The sequence below is a fragment of the Cenococcum geophilum genome (genome assembly GCF_001692895.1).
Source record: "Cenococcum geophilum 1.58 unplaced genomic scaffold K441scaffold_34, whole genome shotgun sequence".
NCBI lineage: Eukaryota > Fungi > Ascomycota > Dothideomycetes > Gloniales > Gloniaceae > Cenococcum > Cenococcum geophilum.
Genome location: NW_027137592.1, coordinates 77,257 through 92,223, shown reverse-complemented (window position 1 = coordinate 92,223; position 14,967 = coordinate 77,257).

The following is a 14,967-nucleotide window of genomic DNA, read 5'->3' as shown; positions in this document are numbered from 1 at the left end:
TGCATTCCATTAGGTAAGGATATTACGCCTATATTCTAGTCCTTTAAAGTAGTTATAGGTAGCTTTATATAGCTTATTAAAGGGGACACCAAGGGGGTTACTCTTAAGGTTAGTGTAATAGTGGTTAAGTGCTAGGCCGCGCAGTATGGTAGAGTAGGCTTGGCTAAACTCTTATTTAGGAATGTTAGCCTTTTAGCAGAGGTCCGTAAAGATAGTTAGTTTAAAGTTAAAATTATTATTTTCACCGCTATACTTAGATTTGTTGGTATAGAGCTTAGCTAGGTTAGCTAGCTCCTTGCTATAAGTCTTTACTTAGGTAGATTGCGGATCTATAACTTATAGATTTATAGCTTGCGGATATATAGCTTGCGGATCTATAACTTAAATAGCGGGGGTAATTTGGTCCGTATTTTGGTTTATAGGGGTATTATGATCCGTAACTTAAGAGTAGGGTATATTTTGGCTAATAAGGTTAAGTTTAAAGCCGCTTAGGTTTATAGGACGAATTTAGTTAAGTGGGTTAGGTATAAGGCTAGTAATTATATTAAGTTTAGAAGAAGTAAAGAGTTCCTTAGTTTCTTAGAACTGGTCTAGGATTTCCTCTTTAGTCTATTCCGTTTGGTCCTTCTCGTATATTATATTGTATAAGGACTATGCAATAGTAACTCGTTTATTCCTTTTAACCTATATACCTTGGTTACGTAAAAGGGTTTATAGTTTACGGATAGTAATAGGGTTGCAGGCCTTAAGAATAGCTTCCGTAAAGTCCGTAAAGTCTTTCTAGTATTACTCCTATAGGTTGTTATTTATAAGCTTAAAGTATTTGTATTTAAGGATTTTAAAACTAATATAGTTATTAACGTTGTTTATAAACATAACGTTAACTCCTTATCTTTACTTCTTTTAACCTTTACTGACTTGCTTGCTAATATCTGCTATACTATAGTGTAGTATAGTGCGTAGCGGGTAGTAGCAGCTTGTAATGGGTGGGGGAGGTTTTATAACAGTTTATAAAATCAATTAATAGGTCCGTAATAGTTTATAGGAGGGTAGGGGGTTTCTATAAAAGGTCCAAAGAGGTTTAAGGTTTAAGGGGGTTAAGGATAGGGGTTCCGTATAGGTCTATATTCGCGTTTATAACTTCCGGTAAACCGTACTAAGACTTAAATAAGTATATAGAGTTGGAGATAAGTCTGTAATCCCCGACTTCCGACCTTCTAGTAGGTTATACTAGGAGTCTAAATAGGTGGTTACTGTCGTGTATATCGCTTAGGGGGAGGTATCAAGTAATTGCTAATCTGTGCGCGCTTACTGATTAGTGTTTGTACTAACTTAATAGCATAAGTGAGTTGTATCCACGGGCACGAAATATATATAGTATTGTATGCTTGTTTGGATGGTAACTATTAATTGTATAAAGCAGACTACGTGGTCTATATACTAATACACCTCCCCCCTAATTAGTTAGTGCTTTATAAGTGCACTAGACGCGTAAGCGAGTGGTTAGTACACTAAACGCGTAAACGCGTACCTAGTGTACCGAACGCGTAAGCACGCGTTTGGTATAACAGGTGCTGTAATTATACACTAATATTATCTAAAGCTTGTCTACTTTTCTTCTTAAGAAGGAACTTAAAAATATCTACGGATTATAAACAAGAATAGAACATAGAAGTAGACCTAAAGGCTATTACTAAAACTTAAAGAACAGAAAAGAATAACAAGATCTATAGAACACGCATAGACTAGAACCCCTATAAGAACCCTACCGGAAGTTACCCTAATAACCATATCACTATGCCAAGAACTATAGCGGCTGGCAAAGCAGCCGCAGGACCCTTAAATACCTCCAATAGTAAAATAGCAACTAACTCAAACTCCCAGGTGGAGCTTACAGCAGCTAATACCGAAATTAAACAACTTCGAGAGCTGCTTAAAGCTAGAAAACCCCTTATACCTAGTAAAGAGTTATTAGACACCTAGAGACTTGCTATAGTCCTTAAGGCCCTAGCCCAATATATAGCATTAGCATTATTATAGTCCGCGAAGGTCGCGGACCCCCTATTGCTTATAGACGGAACCAACCCTACATTTAATAATTAGAAGCTTTAATTGCAGAATAAGCTCAAAGTTAATACGGACCACTTCCCTACCACTTAGGCTAAAATAGCCTACGTCTTCGGCCGTACCGGCAGGGACGTATAGACGCACTTACGTCCTTAATATATATAGGACTTAGCAGATCCCTTCCTCTCTAAAGAAGAGATAATTGTATACCTGTCTTCTATCTATAAGGATCCCTTTAAAGTACAGAACGCCCAACTTAATTATAAAAGCCTAAACATAAAAATAACGGAGACCTTTTCGGCCTTTTAGACCCGCTTTCTACACCTAGCCAGCTAGGCTTAAATTCCCCAGAAAGATCTAATACCAGACCTATTTAACAAGCTTACCCTAGACCTACAGCGAGCCGTACTGCTAGTTTTTACTACTATATAGACGCTAAAGGAACTTATAGACCAGTGCTTGGCTATTAACTAAGGCCTCCGCTAAATTAAGGTACATACTAAACGGTACAAAGCCAGAAACCCTTTAAATCAGACTATAAGCAATACAAGAACGGCCCGCAATGCCCTAGTACGATTGGCAACCCCCACAGCACCACCTGTACAGCCCGCCGCCAATTTAGTAGCTAGCCGTGCGGTTAGCCCTACTATAGGTCTGGCGAATGCTCGGCCTATATATAGCAACCCCTATATATAGGCCCTTAGTGCTTAAGGAGCTTACTTTTTTTGTAGTTAAAAAGGCTACTATGTAAAGGATTATCTAATAAACGTAAAAGCGGACGAGGTTCTATTAATCTAGGAGGATAGCGTAAAGTTAGAAAAAGAGGAACCCTAAAGAAAGACTCCTCTCTAGGGTTAAAAGGGATTAATATATTAGATATTAATCTAGGTCAGCTAGTTAGTAAAAAAAGCTGCACTATCCCTTATACTTTATTCCATAATAAATACCAAGTTTTAACCTTTGCTTTAGCTAACTCTAAAGCAAATACCTTTGCCTTAATAGACACCCAGTGTGCTATAAAGCTAGCTAACTTTCTAAATGCACCTATTAAAGAACTACCTAAACCAATTTCTATCTGTGGGTATAATGGGCGGATAGGACCACCTATTATAACTATCTTGCGGATTTACCTCCGTGTTAATAGACGAAGGCAGTATAACGCCCCCTTCCTTATTACGGACCTAGGTAGCTATAATATAATCTTAGGGCGAAAATAGCTAGCCTATTTAGGCTTATAGCTTAACGTATAGAGTAGACGGCTTACCTAGCCCAAAACCCTACCCCTAACCCCTTCCTTTATAAAAGAAATCAGCATTATAATAGAAAACCTTATACGGCCCTAGATTAATACTATTTACTAGGCCAATACTATACGTAGGGACCAGGCCTTTAAGAAAGATATATAGCTTAATTCGCAACGGATCCGTATACTACGTCGCCCCCAGACTACCTATGTCACGCCACCCGCATTAAAGACCTAGGAAGTTAGTAGTGACCTAAAAAAGCCCCCTATAGAGAGCTTAGGCCCTATATAGCTACAAAGAATAATAAGGGACATCGGACGTTATACTAAACTAATAGATTAGAGGGATAACCTATGGAAGATGAAATAGGAGCTAAAAAAGATTATAAACCCTAGACCGCAAAATACGGTCCGGAAAACGGCTGTAAGGAAACTAGCGGACCTCCTACCAGTTAATATCTGCTGCATTAGTGCCGTAGGATTCTACTAGAACTTAGTTTAGCCTAATACCGTCGCCTTTATAACAAGCTTATACGAAATTAATTAAATAATTAAGGAAAAGGGAAATAAGCTTAGTGGATAAGAAAGTAAGCTTATGGATAAGGAACTAGTAGAACAAAAGCTGCCCTATTAATACTAGAAATTTAAGGACGTATTCTCTAAAGTAGCGTCCAATATACTTCTACCTTACTAACCGTATAACCACAAGATTAAGATTAAGTAGGGTAAAGAAAACACCCTTAGCTTTAGCCCCCTCTATAAGCAGTCTATTACCAAATTACAGGCTATAAAGTAGTATTTTATTAATAACCTAAATAAGGGCTTTATTAAGCCTAGCTAAGCCCCTTTCGCCTTGCCTATTCTCTTTATTAAAAAGCTAAATAGAGGACTTCGCTTTTGTATTAACTACTATAAGCTAAATAATATAACCCGTAAGGATCGCTATCCGCTACCCCTACTTAATAAAACCCTAGCCTAAATAAGTAGAGCTAAGGTCTTTATAAAGCTTAATATCCGCCAGGCCTTCCACCAAATTAGGATAGACCCCAGGTCTAAAAATCTTACTACGTTTCGGACCCGTTACGGAACGTATAAATATAAAATACTCCCTTTTAGACTAACTAACGGACTAGCTACGTACTAGCGGTATATAAATAATATACTCTTTAACTACCTTAACGATTTCTGTACGGCCTATTTAGATAATATTATAATCTACTCTAAGAACGAGCTAGAATACAAGGAGCACGTTTATAAAGTCCTATAACGGCTCCGCAAGGCTGGCCTCTAGGTCGATATTAAGAAGTTAGAGTTTAGTGTTAAGCGTATAAAGTACCTAGGTTTTATTATTAGTACGGACGGAATTAAAACCAACCTAGAGAAAACGGCCGCAATTAACTAGTAGGCACCCCCATAGACCGTAAAGGGGGTATAATCCTTTTTAGGGTTTTATAACTTCTACCGACGCTTTATTAAGAACTATAGCAGGATCGCCCGGCCTCTTAACTGTCTTACTAGAAAAGACCAGCCCTTCCACTTTAACGCTATATATAGGCAGGCCTTTAATAAGCTTAAGAAACGGCTGGTATCGGCTCCCCTACTTGCCCATTTTAACCCAGAACGGCCCTTAATACTAGAAACTAATGCCTTAGACGGCGTAATAGCTAGTATTTTTTCCCAGAAGCAACCGGACGGAGAGTGGCACCCTATTATATACTATTTAAAGACTATAATAGATGCCGAGCTAAATTACCATATCCATAATAAAGAAATGCTAGCTATTATCTCTAGCTTTTAGCACTAGCGTGCATAGCTAGAGGGGACCCCTAAGCCGATTAAGGTAGTTTTAGATTATAAGGCCCTAGAATACTTTATAATAACTAAGGCCCTTACGGCCTAGCAAGCACGCTAGGCAGATACCCTATCTTAGTTTAACTTCTTAATTATATATAGACTAGGCGCTACGAACCGCGCGGACGCTCTTATAAGGCGCGAGCAAGACCTAGATAACTAGACGGCTATAAAGATCTTACTACGGACCTAGACGCTACTATAACTAGAATACCTTAACCCCTAGATATGGGTAGAACTAAGTACGGACTCCTTAGGCGCCGAGATATGTCCTATTAACTCCTCCGAACTTAACCTTATTAATAAACTACTATAGGCTAACCGAACAACCCCCTCTCTACAGAAATACCGTAAAAAGGTAAAGAACGTTGCCAGCTTATAGTCCCTCAAAAACGGACTACTTAAGCACTAGAACGGCTAGTAGTAGCTAAGGAATAGAACTTATAGACCCGGCTTATTGCCAAAGCTTATGCCTAGGTCTCTACGGCCTACTCTAGAAAAAATAAGACCTATAAGATTATTAGTAACCGCTACTACTAGCCCGGAATAGTTATAGATATTAACCGTTATATACGGAATTGCGACAGCTACCGTAGATCTATAATTCCACGAGATAAGACCCCAGGACTATTAAAACCTCTCCCGATACCCGACTGCCCCTAGCAGTATATCTCTATAGACTTTTATAAGCTACTAACAGACCGCGACAGATATAATATAGTTATAATTCTAGTTAACCGCTTTAGCAAGCGCCCGTTCTTAATTCCCTATTATAAGAATATTAATGCTAAGGAGGCGGCCTAACTATATATCTACTATATCTACTACATTTACGGACTACTAAATACTATTATATCTAATTATAGCCCGCAATTTATATCGGCCTTCTAGAACGAGTTTACCTAGATCCTAAGTATTAGGCTAAAGCTCTCTATAGCATACCACCCCTAGACAGACGGCTAGACGGAGATTATAAATCAATATTTAGATCAGAGACTTTAGCCTTTTATTAACTACTTCTAGGATAACTAGGGCGAACTGCTACCCCTAATAGACTACGCCCAGGCGACCCTACCTTATAACTCTACGGGATTTGCACCTATCTAACTAGAAATAGGTTATTTACCCTAAATAAGCTTTAACTGGGATAGACCAAAAGGACCACGGACTATACGCAAGAAACTGTCTTATAAGGAAGCCCAGCAGTACGCCAAGTACTTAGAGGAAGCCTAGACGGTAGCCCATATAAATCTAGAAAAGGCCCAGAAATTAATGGAATAGTAGGTAAATAAGCATAGGCGCAAACCCGACTTTACCGTAGGTGATATAATCTAGGTTATAACAAAGAACTGGAAGACGGAACGGCCTAGCCGTAAGCTAAACTATTAGATAGCGGGACCATATAAGGTCCTTAAGAAGATAGGTAACTTATATAAAGTAAAGCTCCCGGATTTAATTAAGGTTTACCCCATTTTCTTACTGGATAAGCTACGGAAAGCTATAAACAACCTATTACCTAGATAAAAGAACGAACCTCCTCTACCAATTTAAGTTAATGGCGACAACGAATAGGAAATTAAAGAAGTACTAGCCTGTAAACTAGTAAGGAAAACGCTAAAGTACCGCATTAGTTGGAAAGGCTATAACCTAGATCCTACCTAGTACCCGGTATGGAACTTTATTGGTAGTCCCTATAAGCTTTAAGAATTCTATAACCGCTACCCTAATAAACTAGGACCCCTAAAGTACCTAGACGAGTGGATAGAGTGCTAGTATAGTGAAGATAATAAGCTACCGGAAGAATATAAAGATAAGAACGCCCTATAAGTATAATACGGACTATAAAGCCTAAGGGCAGGCTTTTGCGGAGGGGGGGGTAATGTTACAGCACTGGCAGAACTTGGCAGAACTTCGCGGTTATATGACTAGAAGACCGTATAAAAGAACCCTACTTCAACCAGCGCTGTTCTTCTTCTCCTTTCCTTTCTCTAGCTTTAGACCTTCGTTTATAGACTACCAATCGTATAGGCTTACGCGTCCCTCTTGCCGTGCTCGTGCCTTAATTAACTGAGTCGCTAATAAGGACCTCCTTAAAAAAGTTACTTATTACCTTAGTCACGTAGCCGCCAGCTATAACTATAACAATGTTTATAATATAGTAGCAGCTCTATAAAAGATTAAACGACGACTAAATTAGATTACTACTACTAACCTTTACCTAAAGACCTCTTTATAGAAGCCCCCTAGGCCTATTAAACCTATATATACTAAGCCACCGACGCCTACTACCTTAAGTACTACTAAAACCAATATTAATTTCTCTATACTAACCTTCCTATAAAAACTCCTAGATGGAGAGTATAAGCTACTTTAGAAACTAGGATACTACTATAAATGCCGTTAAGAAGGCTATTATTATAATAACCTAAACTGCCTAATGGCTAGGTTTAGTAGCTACCGCCTAATACCTAACCTAATACCCTAAACACTAAATACATTATTATACGCCACTACCGTATAAGACAAAGACGCGGTAATAGCGGTAGAGTTAGATATAGAAATGGAAAACGCCAAGTCCTAGCCCTAAGTTGCGGGTTAGGACGCCCTAATAATAAAGGGATCTATATATCGGCTTACTTAATAAATAACTCTATAAAGATAAATAGACGGAAATAGATAGTTTTACCTGTAATAGGAACTACTGCTAAAAAATAATATAAAAGCCGTTCTATAATTAATTACGGAGCTATTAATAAATTTATAAATACTTAATTTGTGCGTACTTATAACCTACCTACCTTACCCCTTACTAAAGCCCGCGCCCTATAACTCGCTAACGGTAATTATACTGTATAAAAGATTACTTATATAGTATAACTTTACCTAGATATAAATAGGCACCAGGAAGAACTCTAGGCCTATATTATACTACTTACTAACTACCCTATTATCCTTAGAATGAACTAGCTTAAATAATATAACCCCGCCATTAACTAGAAGAAAAAAGAAGTAACCTTTAACTCTAAATACTGTAGAGAGACTTGCCTAGGGCATAGCCTAGCCGCCTCTATTTACTCCCTAGGATATTAACCTAAGGAACCCCTTATTACCCTACCTATAACTAACTACTACTATATAAGTGCCCTAGCCTTCTACCATATAGCACGTAAGAAAGGCTAGACCGTTACTATAGCTTCCTAATTATAACTATATAAGCTTAATAAAGAATAGGACTACGTTCTCTATAGTAATAGGATAGATATAGTTAACCTTTTAAAAGATGACGCCCCTACGGAACTCTATAGACTTTCACCTTTAGACTTTAAGAAGTTTATAAAGCTTAAAAAAGTATTTACTAACAAAGAACTCCGCAAGCTCCTCTTTAAGAGGTACTATAACTTTACCAATATATACTTACAAAAGAGTATAGATATACTCCCCCTATATTAACCTAATAACTATACCATTAATATTAAATAAGGAAAAATGCTACCTTATAAGAGACTTTACCTAATATTAAAAGATAAGCTTCTAGTTATAAAAAATTATATTAATAAGCACCTTAATAAAGGATTTATTCGTCCTAGTATGTTACTAGCAGCCGCCCGTATCCTTCTCGCTAGGAGAAGGTATTTAATTCTGCGTTAACTATAGAGGACTTAACGCTATTACGATTAAAAACCGATACCTAGTACCGCTTATATGTGAGACCCTTAAGCGGCTTAGTTAAGCCAAAATCTATACTAAGCTTAATATTATCGCCGCCTTTAACTATCTCTAAATACGGGAAGGTAATAAATAGAAAACCGCATTCGCATCGCGCTTTGGCTAATTTAAATATACCATTATGCCCTTTAGCGTATATAATGGCCCAGGCACCTTCTAAAGCTATATTAATAACGCCTTACGGGACTACCTTAATAACTTCTACTCTGCGTACCTAGACGACATACTTATTTATAGCAATGACCCCTCTAAGTATACTAAACACGTTTAAAAAGTCCTATAGCGCCTTAGGGACGTAGGACTTTATATTAATTTAAAGAAATGCGAATTCTTGGTTATAGAAGTAAAATACCTTAAACTAATTGTTACTACTAAGGGTGTCTATATAGACCCCGAGAAGGTATGTATAATTACTAAATAGTAAGCCCCTAACTATATTAAGGACGTATAAGCCTTTCTTAGTTTCGCTAACTTCTATTAGAAATTTATATATAACTTCTTAGGCGTAGTAGCACTACTTATAGTAATAATGCAAATAAAGGGCCTTTCTGTAAAAGGAAGAAAAACGCACTTACGCTTTACCTAGACGCCTAAATGCGAGAAGGCGTTTTAAGACCTTAAAAATGCCTTTACTAAAGCACCTGTCCTAGCTTACTTTACACTAGGATAATAACTCTACCTTAAAACTAACTCCTTAGACCACGTTAACGTAGGCGTCCTTTTCTAGATAGGTGATAACGGTCTCCTTTACCTAGTTGCATTCTATTCGTCTAAGCTTATACTATAAGAGTATAACTATAAGATCTATAATAAAGAACTCCTTACAATTGTATAAGCGTTTAAAGAATTTTAACTAGAACTCTTCTTAGTAGAGCCTAACTAGCTAACTGAAGTCCTTACGGACTATTATAACCTTAAGTACTTTATAACCACGAAGCAGCTAAACTAACGCTAAGTATATTAGAACGAGTTCCTCTCTAGTTTTAACTTTAAAATTATATATAGATTAGGAGTATAAGGTATTAAACCTAATAGCCTAACACGCCGCTTATAAGACCTTCCTTAGTTTAAAGATGACCCCCGCAATTAGTTCCAACAATAAATAATCCTAAAAGTACGAAATTTGGCCCTAGGCATACTACCTATAATAGAGCTAACTATACCCTAGCTTTATACTATAGAACTAGAGTTACCTCCCAAAATTAACGAGCTTATTACTACGGCATATAACGCCTCTATTAACCTATTACTATATTAACTTATTACCGCAAAGACCGCCGGCGCCTGTATACTGCCTACTAACCTCTAAAGCTTAGGCTAGATTAATATAGCAGCCCTAGAAGTAAAAGAGAACAGGCTCTATTATAGAGGCCGCCTATTTATCCTTAACTTAGAAAATCTATAACGGCAACTAATCTAAATAGCCTACGACCTCTAATTAAGTGGCTACCTAGGCAGAAGAGGAACCTACGAGCTTCTTAGCTAATACTACTTCTGGCCAAAAATAATAGACTTAGTTAAACGCTTTATAGGCGCCTATTACGGTTATAAGCGCGCTAAGGCCTTTAATATAAAGTACTAAGGACTACTGCACCCTCTACTAGTACCTATATAACGATGGGCAGATATCGCCATAGATTTCGTTATTAACCTACTACCCTGTAAACGACACGGTCGTATCTATAAGAACATCCTTATAATAATATACCGACTTATAAAAGAGCGCCACTACGTCCCAACTAAAGGCGTAGCCGTTAGCGACGTTATTAACGCCTTCCTTTGCGAAGTTTACTAACTACACGGGTTACCTAACTTAATTACGTCCAACTAAGGTATATAATTTAACTTTGATATATAGAGATGAATCTACTAACGCCTTAGCATCTCCGTTAAGATATCTATATTCTTTTACTATAAAACTACTAGGTAACTAGAAAACGCTAATGCTAGTATAAAAGCGTACCTATAACAAGTAGTTGCCTATAGTTAAGATAACTGGGTAGATTACTTCCCACTAGGTAAATTTGCAGCGAATAACTACGTCTTAACTACTATAGGACTTACCCCGTTCTTCGCAAATAAGGGTTATTACCCCCAATCTAGCATAGAGCTACTAGAACCTATTAATAAGAAACTGCTATATAGAAAACACCTTAAGATGCTACTTGCCGACTAGTATACAGACTGTATAAAAAAATCTACTCAACTACTATAAGGAAGAAATGGCCTAGGCTTAAGCAAAGTAGGCCTACTTCGCCGACTATTATAGAACGCCACTACCGGAGATGCGTATTGGCGACTAAGTATAGCTAAATGCACGTAATATCTCTATATAGAGGCCTATGAAGTTACTTAATTATAAGAACCTTAGCCCCTATTTAATTAAACGAGTTATTAATAGGGGAGCCGCATATAAGCTAGAACTCCCGCCTACCCTAGCTACCCGCGGGATATAGCCTATATTTCACCTATAGCTACTACACCTTTATTAGCCTAACCCTTTACCAGGGCAGATATAGCCTAAACCCCTACTAGTACTAATCTAAGATAAAAACGAAGTTAAGAACTATAAGAAGTGGACCGTTAAACAAATTATTAACTCTAAATACTTTGGTAAAGGTAGAGGACGATAGCTCTACTATAGAGCTATATACGTAGGATTTAACATAAATTAGCCAAAATAGCAACTATAGGAAGACTTTAAAAATGCAAAGGATTTAATTAGCGACTTTTACTATATAAACCCACAGAAACCGGGCTTAAGTAAAGACTTTATACCTAATCCCCTATAAGAGCCCTTATAGAGTTAAACCGTTATATATTACTACGTAAGGGTAAATTACCGTTAGATTGCCGTTAGATTGCGGTAAAGTGCGTTCACGTGACTGGAATATTATTAAGATGTCTAGGAACTTTAACCGGCGGTTAAAGTTATCTAATTAGTTGGATTTTTAGATGCTAAGCCCTATTATATAACGTTGTTTTAAGCCTTTAGCAATACCCCCCTTTTCTTCTTTTCTATACCTTAAGTGTCTCTTCTATATGTATATAGTAATTACAGCGTCGCCAGAGCTCCGCCTCTATAAGAGGGGGGGTAGTGTTACGGAACTCCACCGCAGGGGCCTCTATAGGAGAGCCCCGTGCTCTTATGTATACCTCGCGTATAGCTTATATCAGCTACGCGTAGGTATATCACCTCCTTACGCCCTCGACCCTTACGATCGATCGCGCAACGTTTTGTAAACTCCTTGAATACATACGCTTTATAGCCATTGCCCCCGTCCCGTGACAGTATATAACCTCCCGCTTAACTCTAAAGTCCTTATATAGCGTAAAAGCGGCAGCTGGAATGGACCTTATTGTCTACTAGCCGTAGAAAACGAGACATGCTGCGTATAGCTTCCTAGCGGGCTAACTAGCTTTAGAAGCACGTCCGTAAAACCCTACTTTCGGCCTAAAAACACCTATAATGTTGAGCTAGATGAACTAGAAGTAACCGCCGAACTAGACGAACTAGAAGCGACTACTAAATTAAACGAACTGGAAGTACCCTTGCCTACCCTAGAAGTCCCTTAGAAACCTACTAAACCTACTAAACCTACTATAAAGCGTGGTTAAGGACGCCCCTAAAAGCACCCTATAACTAAAAACCCTATAATAAAGAATTACCTAACCTCCGTAGGAATACCCGCAAGGCAATCTCCGCCTGCGGATATATTAGTTTTAGTATAGGAAACCCCGTTTACGGACTTACGATATAAAGAGATTAACGGACTACTTAAAAAGGGTGTCTTTGCGGTTATAACGGAGAGAGATGTTCTATAAGGCGTCCGTATATTTAACTTACGCTTTATTAATAAAATTAAGCACCCTAGTACTAATAAAGCCTTTAAAAAATTAAGGCTTATTATATAAGCTTATAACGACTAGGGAAAGGACTTAGTCCTTACGTAATTACCTATAATTTAACAGGTTAGTTAATAGATTATACTTATACTTACGCCTGGATTATAGTAAATTAAACCTATAGCCCTTTACTTATGGGATATTTTATAAGCCTATATGCAGTCTAATACCTACCTAAGCAGAGATATCTTTATATAACCACTCTGCGAGCTTAACCTATAACTAGGAATAATTTTATAGGTTATAAAACCTTTTTACGGAGTACTAGAAGCTAGAAACTATTGGTTTAAAACATACTACTAGCATTATATTAGTAAACTTAAAATGAAATAATTAATCTACAACCCCTGCCTTCTATACACCCTATTAAACGGCCTTAGTATTATTGGACTCTAAATAGACGATACCCTCTTTTTAGTAGACTAAACCTTTGCGGATGCTAAAGAAACTAAACTATAAAAGGCAAAGTTTTTAATAAAGCTATAAGAGCAGTTAACTAAGTAGACTCTAATTAAGTTTAATAGAGGCTTAATTATATAAAAGGGCAACCTAATTAAGCTAACTTAGGAACGCTAAGCTTAAAACCTAAAGCCTATTATAGTAAAGCCTACGGACCTTACTAGTTCCTATAAAGAGACCTATAAGACCGTAAATATAAAGGATTAATATACTATATAGCGTGTAAGAGGCGCCTATATTACTATAGTCTGTTAACCTAAATCTGCCTACGATCTATCCTTTACGGCCAGGCAATAGACCTATAAGAGGAAAATGTTAAATAGCTTAATAAGCGCATTTAGTGGTAAATTAATAATGTAGTAAGGGGACTTACTTTTATACCACTAGACCTAAATTCCCTTAGCTTACTAGTATTTATAGACGCCTTCTTTACTAATAATAAAGACCTATTATCACAAATTGGCTTTGTAATTGTACTTATAGACCGTAATTAGGACGTAAATATACTGCACTAGTCTTTAATTAAGTGTAAATAAGTAACCCGTAGTATACTAGCTTCTAAACTATATACACTAGCTTATAGATTTAATATAGCAGCCGCAATTAAATTAACGGTCTAGAAGATTCTATAACTGGAGTAATTACCCCTAGTTTTATATACTAATTTAAAGTCCCTCTATAACTACCTAGTTAAACTAGGTATAATATAAGAGAAGAGGCTTATGGTTAACCTAATATACTTATATTAGGCCTATAAACGACATAAGATTACGGAGGTTAAATAGATTAGCGGCGGAAATAACCCAGTAGACGCTATAACTAAGGTAAAGCTATATTAAGCCCTTAAAACCCTAATTAACACGAATAAGCTTAACTTAAAAGTTATAAAATGGGTAGAACGGGACTAATAGAGTACCTATGGTACACCTACGGCCCGTTAGAAGGCTGTACGGCTTATTATACGGCCTATTCTACGGACTGTAAGCTATTAGGTAGAAAACAGTGGAAAGCTATAATGGAACTTAGTGGACTTACGTGACTTACCAAATTCTACTATATTCTGCTAGGGTAGTTAAATTAACTAATTACGATTTTCTATCCCTAGGATGGAAAATTGCTATTAGCTTGCTTAGCACTAGCGCCTTAGCGGCCCTTAAGATCTAACTTATGGCTTATCTACTGCCCGTTAAAAGGCCGTACGGTTTACTTTACGGACCGTAAGCAGAACTTACAGCTAGCTTGGGGCACCGTTTGGAAGGCAGCCTAGACGGCACCTCAGGGGAGATTTCTTATGTATTTTCCTTTGTGTTTTATGGTTTTATTAAAGCAATTACAGAGGCTGTATATAGGTGGTTTTATTTTTTAAGTACTGCCAGTATATAATTACAGCACCTATTGTACCAACCGCGTGCTTACGCGTTCGGTACACCAGGTACGCGTTTACGCGTTTAGTGCACCAACTACTCGCTTACGCGTCTGGTGCACTTATGAAGCACTAACTAATTAGGGGGGAGGTGCATCAGTATATAGACCATATAGTCTGCTTTATACAATCGACAGTCACTACCATCCCAAAGAGCATACGATACTATACGTATTTCATGCCCCGGGATATGACTTACTTGTACCATTAAGTTGGTACAAACAGATACGGAAGCTAAAGGTAAGATAAATAGTGTTATTAATAGAAGGATGCGTAAGGGATAATAGCTTAT